General features: G+C 41.1%; 1 protein-coding gene across 1 annotated transcript in view; it reads right to left on the reverse strand.

Annotated features, from left to right (window-relative positions):
- The window catches only part of acap3a (ArfGAP with coiled-coil, ankyrin repeat and PH domains 3a), a 309,102-nt gene that overhangs the window by 280,240 nt on the left and 14,622 nt on the right, over positions 1-14,240 (reverse strand). The window lies entirely within an intron of this gene.

Below are 14,240 nucleotides of genomic sequence, written 5' to 3' on the forward strand. Positions count from 1 at the left end.
GAATAGGAGAATATGATGGCTATCGACTATCGAGTTTCATTGTTCTACGCTTATCACAGGATATGTACCAGAAGAATTACACATTGCAATGTGTAATAAGACTCAACGTAGTACTATCCCTTCCTACAACAGTCAGCAAATGATTTTATGTGCTATTTACACAATCAATAATCATGACAGAATGTCATTTAATCTACACACTCTTTCACATTACTTACTAATTCACAATTTTGGAATAATATTGTGTGTGAACAAATTTAGAAAACCATCACAGTTTTTTGCCAGTAAATATGAATATCTACGAGCTGACCAAGAATTTCATCCCCACTATTGAAGCTTGCTTGTTTATTTATGTAATTTCACTAACAGCTCACTCAGTTTTCGACACCCCCACACCCTGCCCCTCCATTTCACCACCCTGGGTGCCCGTGTAATTTGCATAGTGATTGCACTGGCCCAGGATGAAAGTCTGACTTTATTAATTTCTTGTCAAGTTCATTTCAACTTTTACAATATCGCTCTCATATTTCAGGGTGTTGTTAATTAACACCGTGGTCTCATAAATCATACACTTTAGCATTCAAAGATCTTGTCCGTCATCAGTATTCCTTGCCCCGTGTCCTATCATTAGTAAACAACTGAACATAAGTCTCCTAAACTGACAAATTCTCTGCAGCATTGAGATGACACTGTAGGACAAGAAGTGCAAACACAATGCACTCATCTGCATGACTCCAATAATTTAAGGTCCCCGCTAAAGTTGGCATTAGCTATTCTTAGTGATTATTTCACATTCTGGCTTCTATGCAGCTCAGTTCTTAACAAGGCTTCAATTCCCTCAGTATTCATGAGAATGTTTGGAAAGCTGTAGATATTGGCTGATCATGAAAGAAAGATCATTCTAAAATGTTAACTTTCTCTTTCCAAAGATGCTGCCTGCCCTGCCCTCTTTTTCCAGCACTTTCTGCTTTTATTTCAATCTCCACTAGCTGCAACATCTTAGGTAACAAAGTGTGGAGCTGGATGAACACAGCAGGCCAAGCAGCATCTGAGGAGCACAAAAGCTGACGTTTCGGGCCTAGACCCTTATCAGATCCTCTCTGATGAAGGGTCTAAGCCCGAAACGTCAGCTTTTGTGCTCCTGAGATGCTGCTTGGCCTGTGTTCATCCAGCTCCACACTTTGTTATCTTGGATTCTAGAGCATCTGCAGTTCCCATTATCATAGCTGCAACATCTTGCTTGTTTATAGAACAGTGGCTCATTGGCGCTAGTTCAAAGAGTTTGCCCTCAATTTCTTATAAGAGTTCGCACGGAGAGGAAATGCAAGTCCATTGGCTATTCAATCTTAAAGTGTTTGCTACTAATATAGATATCAAAGTTACAAGTGATCTTTTAGAAATTATCTTCCAGCCAAATTGGAAGCCATATAACTAAAACACAATGCTACTCAATTACAGTCAATTTTATTATGTTATTAAACCTTCAGTCATTACATCACCACATTAAGATAATTTGCTGTGGTTAGCCTGAACACAACTGCAACAGCCCTGCTAAATTCACGCAGAAACCTGGCTGCCATCCATGTGCTAACAGCTCTCTATTTGACTAAGTACCTGTCCTTAATTAATGCCACAGTATTTTATTTCTAAGTTACCGGTCTGAGTGATGGTCTGTTTAACACCTCATTCAAAAGATGACATCAACTATGCAGCGCTCCCTCCCTATTGCACTGTATTGTTGCTGCAGATTACATGTTCACTGGTTTATGTTGTCAGGTTTCAATACAGATCTCACACTTTCCCACCATACTCAAAAAGATTCCAGGCTGCAAGTAATAGGTGCATGCATGTAGGCCCTCTCACTGCTTGTCAAGAAAGAATTACTGGCTTGATAACAGTTAGAAAGTGAGATATTCCCTGAAAAATAGTTCTCAAAACACATTCTCCAGCTAGTTTCCAAATCACTTGGATAAACTACCTTAGAACAGCCATCGCAGCATGAGGAAAGAGGGGATTCAAATCTGCAATTTGATCTGTCTGAAAATTCTGCAACACTAAGAATGCAACATCATGGATCTTGCTAGCACTGACTATTTGATTTGAGGAGGGTTTCAGCCACTGTCTTGAAGAGAGATTGTGGACTAGATGTTTGCCTTAGGCGGGGAAAAGACTGGCATCAGATCAATAGTCCATTCTAAACATTCTCTGACATTGCCTGCAATAGGACATAGCACATAATGAACAGTGGAAGAGTGGCTGACAGGAGAAGTTGAGTTGGGATATGGGAGGCATTTCAGAGTGGTAACCTGTAACTAGTGGAGTGCCACAGGGATCACAAAATGCTGGGGCCACAATTATTGACAATATATATTAATGATGTGGATGATGGAAATGATGGAAGTGGGCGGCATGATGCCTCAGTGGTTAAAAACTGCTGTCTCACTGCACAAGAGACCCAGGTTCAATTCCACCCTTTGACAACTGTCTGTGTAGATTCTCCCTGTGTCTGCATGAGGTTCTGCCGGGTGCTCTGGTTTCCTCCCACACTCCAAAGACATGCAGGTTAGGTGAACTGGCCGTGCTAAATTGCCCATAGTGTCCAGGGATGTGTAGGTTAGGTGTATTAGCCTCGGGAATGCATGGTTACAGGGAAAGGGTAGGAGAATGGGTCAGGGTGGGAATATCTTTGGGTGGTTGGTGTGGGCTTGTTGGACTATCACCAAGGCAGTAGATACCACAAAATAGGTAGGAATGCAAGTGGTTAGGATGACACAGAGTCCACAAAGGGATAGAGACAGATTAAGTGAGTGGGCAAAAAGGTGGCAGATGAAATATAATGTAAGAGAATGTTAACAAATGCACTTTGGCAGGAAGAATAATGAGAGTTGAATATTATTTAAATGAACGATGCCTGCAGAAAGCTGTAGCACAGGAAGATTTGAGATTCTAGTACATGAATCACAAAAAGCTAGCAGGTGGTAGGGAAGGTAATGAAATGTTGGTCATTATTTCAAAAGGAATGGAAAATAGGGAGGTCTTGCTAAAATCATAAGGTACTGGTCAGACCACAGCTGGAATACTGTGAACAGTTTTGGTTGCCTTATCTGAGGAAAATTAATTTGGCATTGGAGACAGTCCAGGGAAGGTTGATTCCAACTAAGGAAGGATTTTCTTATGAAGGAAAGTTAACTAAGTTCAGCTCATACTTATTGGAGATTAGGAGAATGAGAGGAGATCTCAGGCTGGCTTATTCAAAGCTGTGATAGATTTTTTTAAAAAGAGAAAATGGGAAAGCAACCAGTGATTATGGGGAAAAGGCAGAAAAGGTGGATCTGAGGATTATCAGATCAGCCATGAGCTCTTTGAGTGGCAGTATGGAGTTGAATGGCTTACTTCTGCCCCTAGGTCATATGGTCTTTTGACAAGGGCCTAAGGCAAATTTGTAGCCCTGAGCCTTTTCGCACCGTGATACTCCCAAAATAGACAAAAGGAAACGTTTATATGACGTATTGTAAATACTTAATATCCTAATGTAAACAAAACCTTTAAATCAAAGTATAAACAATCTTCAGAAAGAGTTTTTATCTTTCAATGGAAAGCTCTGCTGACTGATCATTCTGAATTTTGTCTTTTCATACAAGGTTGAAGTCATTTCTCGTTACCAATTTTAACCTTTGATTCCTGTGGGAAGGATTGCTCCCCAGCATCAGTCCTTGACTTGCTTTCAATGTACTTTACTTACATCCCTCTCATCCTGCAGCCTTGCTTTAAATGGAAATGGTAATAATGCAGAGTCTGCTTTAAGGCATAACGCCATTGTTCTACTAAAACAGTGTATCCTCTGACTCAGGGTAAACAGAATTACAGGAAACTCCTAAATGTATATTAACAGTGCCTGACTTGTTAGCTACGGCTTCGTTCATTTCATTATGTCATCTTTGTCCAGGATTGTGTGTCACAAATCCTTACTGACGTAAGTGTGGGACTCAGCACTGGATTATTGAACTGGGGTCAGGGTAACTAGCAGAGGAGGGTCAGGGACATGTCCTTACTTTATACAGTAGCTGAGTGTTGCAATGAAGACCTAACCTCCCATTCCTGTTCAAGACATGCTCCCACTTTGAAGCATTCAGGCAATTATTAATGGAACACTTTGACCATTTGTTCTTTGTATTGCAGCTCAGTTGGTAACAGTCTTGCCTCTGAATCGTAGGCTTCAGGGTTCAAGTCATTTTGGACCAAAACATTAGCTCTGCTTCTCTCTCCACACGTGATGCTAGACCTGCTGGAATTGTCCAGCAGTTTGTTTTTCCTTCTGTGTTCAAGCCTCACTCTTGGGTTCCAATAAAAAAAAAACACAAGACTGATGCTGCAGTGCAGTACTGAGGTAGTCATACATGTTTGTGGGGGCTATCTTTTGGATAACACATTGAACAGAGGACCGAGTTAAGCTGCTCAATTAGATGTAAAATACTCTTGTTACTATTTCACTGAAGGGTAGAGGATTTATCCCCAGTGTCCTGGTCAATATTTAATCTTCAATCCATATCACAAAAGCAGATTAGCAGACTGTTATCATGTTGCTGTTTGTACATGTTTACTTGTTCACAAACTAGCTGTTGTGTTCACAGTTTAGAAGAATGAGGCATGATCCTATTAAAAAATAACTACACAAGATTCTGAGGCTGGTGACAGGGTAGATGCTGAGAAAGTATTTATAGAATGAAGAGCCTTTATTTTCTCTTTATTTTCCGATGGACTATGGGCATCACTGGTAAAGGCATCTTTTGTTGCCCATCAAATGAGCAGTTTGCCAGTCCATTTCAGATGGCACAGCCTCAGTGTGAAGGGACGACCTCTTATAAGTGAGAGGAGGAGGAATTTCTTCGGCTACACATGGTGAATCAGTGGAACTCATTGCTACAGAGTGCTGTGAAGACTAAGTCATTGAGTGAATTCAAGTCAGGAGGTAGTGAGGTGCTTGATGGGTAAGGGGGATCAAGGGTGATAGGGAGCAGGCAGAAGTTAGAGGTTGAGAAACAGATCAGCTATAATTGAATGGCAGAGTAGATTCGATGGGCCTAATTCTGCTCCTCTCTCTTCTGGTCTTAATTCATAAGACACAAGAGTAGAATTATGCCTTTCGGCCCATTGAGTCTGCCCTTCCATTTTATCATGGCTGATATATTTCTCAAGCCCATTATTAATCCATGGAATTCTCTTCTCCAGGGAGCAGCAGAGGTTAAGTCGCTGAAAATTTTCAAAACTGAGTTAGACAGATTTCGATATACAAGGGAATCAAGGATTAGGGATGACAGACAGGAAAGGGGAATTAAGGTCACAATCAGATCAGCTGTGATCTTACTGAATAAGGAAATGCTGAAGCACCTACTCTCGGTCCTATTTCTTACATGCTCCAGTCCTTCAATATTTCCCACATTGTAACAGTTCAGGAAATATTCATTTGGCTGAAGAATTTTTGAGATATCTGGTGGTCACGAAAGGCACTATATAAGTGCAAGTCTGTCTTTTCTTTGATGTCACAAGTTCTGAACCTGTACAGCTGGGTTCATGCAAGCTCAAACTGTGAAACCACATTGAATAAGTGCAACCATTCTGTGATTGCACGCGAAGGTTCAATACCTGACTGACTTCTCCTAACAGGAGAAGATTTGAGCATCATTTCTGGGGACTCATTAGCTCCGCTCCACCTTCCCAGTCCCCACTGGTTTAACAACTCACAGATTAGCTGTCCTCCTAAAACAAAAGGGGGAAAATGTGATGTTTTAAAGACTATCCTGTAAGTAAGAACACAACAGTTACAGAAGGGAAAGGTTTAGAAAAGTACCCGTTGCAAAAACAGAGGAAGGGATGGTGCTAAATAATGATGACAAAATACCCTCTGCAGTCTGCTGCAGCAAAATTTCACGATAACCTGAAATGCGCTTGTCGGAGATCCAGCTCAGGTCCTGTTTGAAAAATGGTTCGGATGTGGTTACAACCAACTGGCAGAGAACTCCTCTGCGTCTGACGGAAAACTAGACAGTAAGGATGAACGTTATTATACCATCATGGAAGCTATTCCTGAATGCCCATAGAGTGAATGCATGCACATGCTTGGCAAGCAGGCCTAGGATTGTCTCAACATGGATTCTCAGACTGCGCTGGAAACAGAAAAGAAGCAACACAGGTTCCTGCTCTCACTTATTATTTCACTGACCTCAGTCTTAAAGTGTTCCGATAGAGTTTGAGTTGAGAAAAACAAGTTGAATTTTGAGTAGGTGGGAAGATGTAGGTGAGGGTGGAAAGCAAAAAAGTAATACAGTACACCCTCAGTATTGCAGTTAAGTATCAGCGTCAACTTCAGGAAAGCCTCTTCCTCAGCAAAATAGGTGCTGTCACAAGCTATAACTTAAACATCATTCTATTTTTTAGCAATATGTTACAGTTCTAGGCAATTTTTCAACCAACATTTAATAGAGCAGTGATTAACTATTTCAGAAGAGGGGGAGGGTGTCTCATTTCACCAGAAACATTTGTCTATGTTGGGAAGTGTGTGTGTTACTCATCCACTTTCTCAGAGATTTCTGTTTGTGGATGGCCAATGGTTATTGACCATCCTTCACTGTGCTCGAGAAAGTGGTGCTGAGCCATCTTCTGGGTTTGCTACAGTCCTTAGTGTTGTTCGAGAAAGAGTTTAAACATACCTAATTCAGTATTCCTAATTCAGGTACGTGACTTGGAAGTGCACTTGCAAGGGGTGGTGAGCACAACCACCTTCTGTTCTTGTTCTAGGTCTTTGTGGAAGTGATGTTGAAGAAGTATATTAGAAATTGGGCAGTATGTCACCATAGAGACACAGGCAATATCAGACATTCCAATGGTGTATACAAGTTTTACGAGGTTCAGGTGCATAACACAAACTTGCACAATCATTGCTCGAAAATATATACGTTATGTCACCAAATGATTCACTTCCCCTGAATTCTTGTGCATTTTGCATTTCATGGAGGGGGGGCATTTGAATGTGATTTTCAAAATTGAGAGTTAAATCCATGTGACTGATGGAGCCATTACACCATGCCAAACAGTAGGAAAGCAACAGTCTAACCAATCTCCATTCATAACAGACATTTAGTCTGTTTAAACATATTTGTTTATCTTGCCACCATGGGTCAGCAGACATGCCTGAGCTTTAACTGCATCTGCGGAGGGCTCCTAACATTTTGTACTGTAGAGATACATTGACAAGATAGATTGGGAGGAGCCTAATTTGTGTTCAAGGAACCTTTCTGGGAATGGCATCCTTGGCCAGCTATGTTGGTTGTTTAAGCGTTCATTTTGTTATACAGTGGCTCTCCATTTGTGCCAAATATACTTGAATGACCACGTATACCATCCACAATTGAACCCAATAAAGGTGTCTCAGTCTTTTATACTTGTGTGAGGCTCTTCCCTTGGCATGGAGCACGGTGAACACAAGCAGAGTTACAGGAAAATCAAGCATCCTTGAGTTCATGGAACAGGCCCTCACCATCCCATCCTCCGATTGTAACATCCCTAGCCTTCAATTCTAATTCCTCATTCAGTGTGGCATGCATCAGCATCATTCTTCAGTGCTGTTCATTCACATATCGGAACCTTCTTTTGGAGCTCATCCGATTTGCAGATCACATCTCACCTCAGTTTTTCTTCCAGTGAAATGCTTCCACAGGTAGCAACCTGGCTACCCAGGTGCTGTTACCCAGCATCAGCCTTCCAATTGTACACAACAGAAAAGTTTCCTTTCTGAGTCAATCTGGCTTGGTTAGTAGAACTTTAATCTCCGAGACTGAGAGTTCTACGTTCAAGACCTGTCTCAGTACATGAGCAGAGATAATAGGAACCACAGATGCTGGAGAATCCGAGATAACAAGGTGTGGAGCTGGATAAACACAGCAGGCCAAGCAGCATCTTAGGAGTAGGAAAGCTGACCTAGAGGGTCTAGGCCCGAAATGTCAGCTTTCCTGCTCCTAAGATGCTCTTGGCCTGCTGTGTTCATCCAGCTCCACACTTTGTTATCTCAGTACATGAGCACTTTACTTCAACTCATACTTTAATTGGGGCTGCTATATTAACCAACTTGCTGTCTGTCACATCTGGCCTCCGTGTCCAGCCTGCTTGTTAGTACAAATGTGAACATTCAATGTCACCTCTCAAACATGAACAGGGTCTTGGCCAAGATTTCTCTTCACCATTGTCAAAATCATTTGCTGTTTGGGTAGGGAACTTACTGCGTACAAATTGGCTGTGATATTTGCCAACATTTAAACATAGGCTGCTCTTTAAAAGTAATTCATACACAATGCACTCATATACATGTGTACATGCACACACATGCACGCACACACACTAACATGTAATCACAAAATAGACACACGAAATCGGAAAAGTTAATGTAAATGATCACAAATTCGGGTTCAATACAGAACAAAATTCTGGGAAAAACTGCTTTGTTAAAGGAAATGGTGAACAATCTCTGAGGAAGAGCAAAATTCAGCCATGGCTCCCAATGCAGATCACTATCTGCCAACAGAAAATGAGGAATAAGATATAGCAGTGAAGTAGAGGACCTAATTCCCCAGTCCACTGCTGAGCCTCCTGCCTTTTAACACACTCTTTATGTTAGTAAAGGTATCAAGCAACAGCCACTAGGGCCTAATCTTAAAAAAAAGCTTGTGTCGGTGTCTTTGAGGAAAGAGAGAGGAAAATGAGAGGGGCAGGGAAAGAAAATTAATGTTTACATTAACCGAACGTGAAGTAGTAATCACATTTCTCTACCTATCATTTGTACGTTAATCTTTTCTCTGTTCTGGATGTTTTGTGAAAATCAAATATAAACCCTATCTTATGTGTTTTAATCCCATTGATAATATTCAAGAGAATGTTGTAATTCCCAGTGTTTCTAACCAGCCACTGTTTGGTTTGAATAGACTCCGAAACCATGCCTAAGCAGGCAGACTTAAAAAGGTTGTGATATTGTACAGGCACGCATGGAGCTCGAAGGCCAGCTACAGCAGTACAGGAAGTTAGGATTCTTTTGCTTGAAGCAAACACACTATGACTGACTATACTATGACACATTCAATCAAACAGCATCTCTAAAAAAAAATGCAGTATTAAGATAGCCATTCCGTCAAACAGAATTAATCACAGTCACAGTATTCGTCTTATAAGTTTACAACATAGATATTGTATTTCAAACAAAGAGAAAAGTCCAGGAAAATATCTTTGTATCTTTCCAACAATATCCCTTCCCTATTAATTACATAATGTATTCAGTCTCTAAAATTGTGCACCAGTTGAGACACAAGGTCAACTTGAGACACAAAGGTCAGTGTTGTCACTCAACTTTTATTGAAATGTAATCTTCACATCAGAGTAAATGGAGGAAATGCCTCTATTACTATCATAGAACTTGTCGTTTGTAATGCATGTCGTATTGGGGTAAGCATTTCCCAATATGTAACACAACCATAGAGTTATTGGTTGTTACAAATCAGACAATAATCAATCAGTCTTGCAGAGTTGGAGCAAGTTTGATATTATGTGCTAAGATTTTCAGACAAAATATACTGGCCCACAGTGGGTACTTCCTATAGTATACTGGTGTGAATATACTGAAAACTTAGTGGCAATACTGCACGGTTCTCAAATATTACTCAGCTTAAATCTCAGAAAATACAAAAGAAAAATTTCTACAAGTTAGGGATTTTTAAAATATTTTAATGCAAGAAGCTGCTTAACTCAAACAGCTGAGAACTCCAGGAGATAACTTTTTGTTTGTTTATGAAAATTTACTTTCATAGACTCAGAACCCCTAAAGTCTAGAAGCAGGACATTCAGCTCATCCACACTGACCCTCCAAAGAGTATCCCACCCTGACCTACCCCTTATCCTATCCCCTTAACCCTACATTTCTCACGGCTAACCCACCAAGCTGCACATCCCTAGATACTATGGGCAATTTAGCAAGGCCAATCCAACTACATCTTTGTTTTGTAGTAGGAAACTGGAGCACCTGAGGAAACCCACGCAGACACAGGAATAATGTGCAAACTCCACACAGAAACAGTCACTGGAGGCCAGAATCGAACCTGGGTCCCTGGTGCTATGAGGCAGCCGGGCTAACCACTGAGCTAAAGATTCATCAAATTCAGTCATTTGATGGTAAGCTTATGGCTTTCACTCAGAATATTAAATCGGAATCTTCCAACAGAGGAAATCTCGTGAAGGGAGGTTGGGACAGAGTGTTTCAATGCACAACAAGGAGCTAAAGATAAGTTTGGCAGAGGATTGTCCAGATGAACAGGTGGTACTTAGCTGGACTTCATTTCTGGACCCTTTGTCCACTTGAACTGCTATAACTCGGCCCTTCCACTACTTCACAGTTCTGCAGGCCCCAATCTGCCCAATGCAATTCTCAACCTTGAGCTTCCAGGATTACCTATAACCTGCACACACCCGTCAATCCCAGTGCTTTTTCAACAGTTTACAAAATGAAACCTTCAAATGTAGCCTGTAATAGCCTCTATATAATGTATAAAACTTTCTTTCCGCGTGCTTCCACATTCCCTTGTTCCAGGAATCTAGACTCCAGGGTCTATCCCAACATTCCTAGAACCATGCGAGCTTCCAACCAATCGCCTGGATCCTAGCATTCCTGCTCCCCACCTCAAAGTATTTCTGGAAATTGCAATCTGCTTTGTTACTGTCAGGCACTCTACTAAAAGCAAAATATCATGATGTTAGAAATTGGAAATAAAAACAGAAAATGCTAGACGGGTCTGAAAGAGAGTTACATCCGACCCTAATCATTAACTCTGTTTCTCTTTCCGCAAATGCTACTAGACTTGTTGTTTTTCTCCAGCATTTTCTATTCCTCGATAACACTTTTAGCATGAGGCGATGAGGAACCCCACAGGATATTTGCTAATTGTGGCTTATTTGCACTGCTTAACAGATCATCAGTGTATCTAAAACAAAATGTTTTTGCATAACAAATGCTATTCTGGCTCACTGACTGGAACATTGACGCAATTTAGCTGATGAAGTTGCAGTAATTGTTTCAATGCATTAGTAATCACTGGGCACGGTAAAATCTTATAGCACCTGTGCTTCTGAACTGTGTTATTTGATTTATTCATGACTATTGGGTTGCATGAATCTTTATGGCAGTCATGGTTATCAGGAGCTGTTACCCCACAATTTCCACCACACTGCAACAGTAAGATGACAGTTTTCCTTGAGGCTGCTTGGCTACTGCACCAGCCGCCACATTTCTCTATTTCACTTCCGCACTAACCAGATAAGAGAGGTGCAATGGTTCTTGTCGAGATTTGTCCAAAGCAGCTCCATGATGCAGGATTCTGTGCTCTACAGTCCGTTCCTCGGAACACACACCAAGACAAACATTGATTGAGCCTGGAGGGCCATCAACTTGGCAAAAGACCCTCTTTGGTCTGCCTGAAACAGAACAAGGAGTTGACCTCGACAGGTGTTGCAGTCTGGCTCATTGTGAGTGTCAGGACTATGTGCTGAGGGGTTGCACTAAAGCTTGGGGGCAGCTGCCGCAAAGATGCAGTGGGGAAAGATCACTGTCTAAGGTCTTTCTGCCAAAGTCAAATGGGATCCATTTGGACCCTCCCAGTGCCTCAAATATATGTAAATATAATCTTGTACAAGAAAGAAACACCTTTGGTTTGTTTGCTAGATAGAGTCAAACTCCAATGTTTGTTTGTTTCTTCATATGCTACTCTACAGTACCAAACTGCTTTAGGTATGATAAAGATATGCTTATGAACAAACTATGTTTGAAATTTAAAAAGCCAACCATCATCTATGAATCATTCATGTCTTCAGCAGTTTGCCTACAACAGCGCTGTTCAAAAGACTGGTAGTGTCCGCCAGCCCCGCAACCCCCCCCCCAGTGTTAGCGTGTATATTAAACCAAGCTTGGCCATGACTGTTCTTCAAACTTTTGCAAAGTTAGAACAGAAACGTCTGGTAAAAATCATAGCTGCAGTGATATGTTGACAAGGCTGGGAACCGAACATGGGTGTGAAAGAGCAGGGTCTCCTGTGTATTACAAAACTGTCAGTGCAAGGTTTCTTTTTGCTTCTCTGGCCTCCCGTACCTGCTAATCATTCACAGATTGCCCCTAATGAACATAGTTAACAGAATGTATTTTAAAAACGTTAAAAAGGTTTCTTCCTCCTCTCCTGAAGCTGTTGCTTCATGCTGTGTCACAGCTGTATGAGTTGTGCCTGGGTTTACCACCCAGTTGGCCATTATTCCCTCACCAAGCCAGGCAATTCAATTGTGGAGACATTACAGTAGAATACAAGGCATGAGGGCACTTAGTACTGTACAAACTTCTACTTCACTGCATTGACATTTGGGTAAGTTTACGATTAGGAAATATTTGGAAGGATATGTGGCAAGCACAGGCAGGTGGAACTAGTTTAGTTTGGGAACATGGTCAGTGCAGGCAGTTTGGACTGGAGTCTGTTTCCATGCTGCATGACTGTGACTCAGAATTATTACAATTCCCTGAGATTTCCCTAGTTGATGCCCTGTCACCACAAACTTAGGAAATTTCTTTTTCTTTAACAGCTTCCTCCTCACTGAGGAGCCTTTGGGCCAATCTACATCCAACAACCTGCTTTATTACATGAAAGGCACTATATAAATATAGGTTGTTGTTGAAACTGGGACTTCAAGTATATTCTACATCTTAGGAAAGGGTGCAACGATATTTCACACTCCCTTAGCTGCATCTGCTGCTGGCTGATTGTAAAATAGCAACGCTGGGGTCATGGAAAAGTCTCACAACTCAAGCTTCTCCTCTTCCAGCAAGCTGGAAGGAGGCCTGTGCTGGTTCAGAGCCAGCTACAGAAACGAAATGCGAAGAACAGGAGAAAGTGAATGGGCGAGCCCGGACATACTGGAAGGATTTACTGGAAGACCCTCCCTGATCATTTCCCAAGGCAAAGAAATGTCAGCATTCAATATTACCTCACAGATCTCGGAGCAACCCATGCCTGTGGGCATTGTTATGAAGTAATGCAGATCAGTTGATCAGAAATGCCCCATGAACAGGCATAGAAACAGGAGAACAAAATCCGATATAAAGCTTTACTTGAGATTTTTCAGATTAGAAGCTAATTGGTAAAATGGAATTGTCACAAAAGCTAATAATTCGGTGGGCAGCTTGCCATTGAAATCCCTGTTTAGCACAAAGCAGGAGTACAAGTACTTTAAGAAATGTTTTGAAGATGGCAGGATCAGTCCAAATGGCAAAGAAAGTGGAACTGGGGACAAAAGCCATGGGCACATTTCTATTTGAGAAGTGCAAAGCTCAACACCATCTTTTTAAGGAAGTCACCAAGAAACCTAAATCAGCAATTCAGAAGCAACCGCTTGACCCAAAGAATGTTGAGAGTGAGGAATATGATGGTGCACTGAGTATTTGAGGCAATTGGTAGAAATGCATTTAAGAGGAAGCTAGATAAGCAAAAGAGAAGTAAATAGCAAACTGTGCTAACAGGGTGAGATGTTACTGAAGGAGGATCACTGAACCTGAAACACTGATTCTGTTTCTCTCTCCATAGATGCTGCCAAGCCTACTGAGTTTCTCCAGCAACTTCTGTTTTTTTGTTTAAGCTGGTGAAGGCTGGAAGTACTCCAATTGGCTGTTGAACCCAGTTAAGACTGATTGGGCAGAACGGCCTGTTTCTGTTCTATATATTCCACATAATTCTGTAAAACATTAGACGGAAAACCTTTTTGCCCATTTGTTGTGATTTATTACAATGCTCATCAACAAGATTGCAGGCTTTAAGTTAAATATTCTAGTCAACAGTAATAGCAAGCTAATGAATCAAATCCAATTCTCCAATTTCTCAATGGAAAGTATCATAGCTCTTACCTCAGCAATTTAGTGTCTGATTGGTCAGGCACCAAAAAAGAACAGTGTAATTTACTATGGATTTTATCTTTGATGGGTGTTTTCTGCATTTTTAGTTTATTTGGCTCGATTTTTGACAGCAACCACTCTTTAAACTTTATAATTAATGATGTGGTTATAGAAATTAATTTGCAGAATTCTTCGTGTTTTTTCTTGAAGGAGAAAGAAATGAATCTAAAGGACAATTGTAAGGGAAGTTGATTGCACATACTCAGGCTAAAACACGCAGCTG

The sequence above is a fragment of the Stegostoma tigrinum genome, chromosome 28 (assembly GCF_030684315.1).
Source record: "Stegostoma tigrinum isolate sSteTig4 chromosome 28, sSteTig4.hap1, whole genome shotgun sequence".
In the NCBI taxonomy this organism is placed as follows: Eukaryota; Metazoa; Chordata; class Chondrichthyes; order Orectolobiformes; family Stegostomatidae; genus Stegostoma; species Stegostoma tigrinum.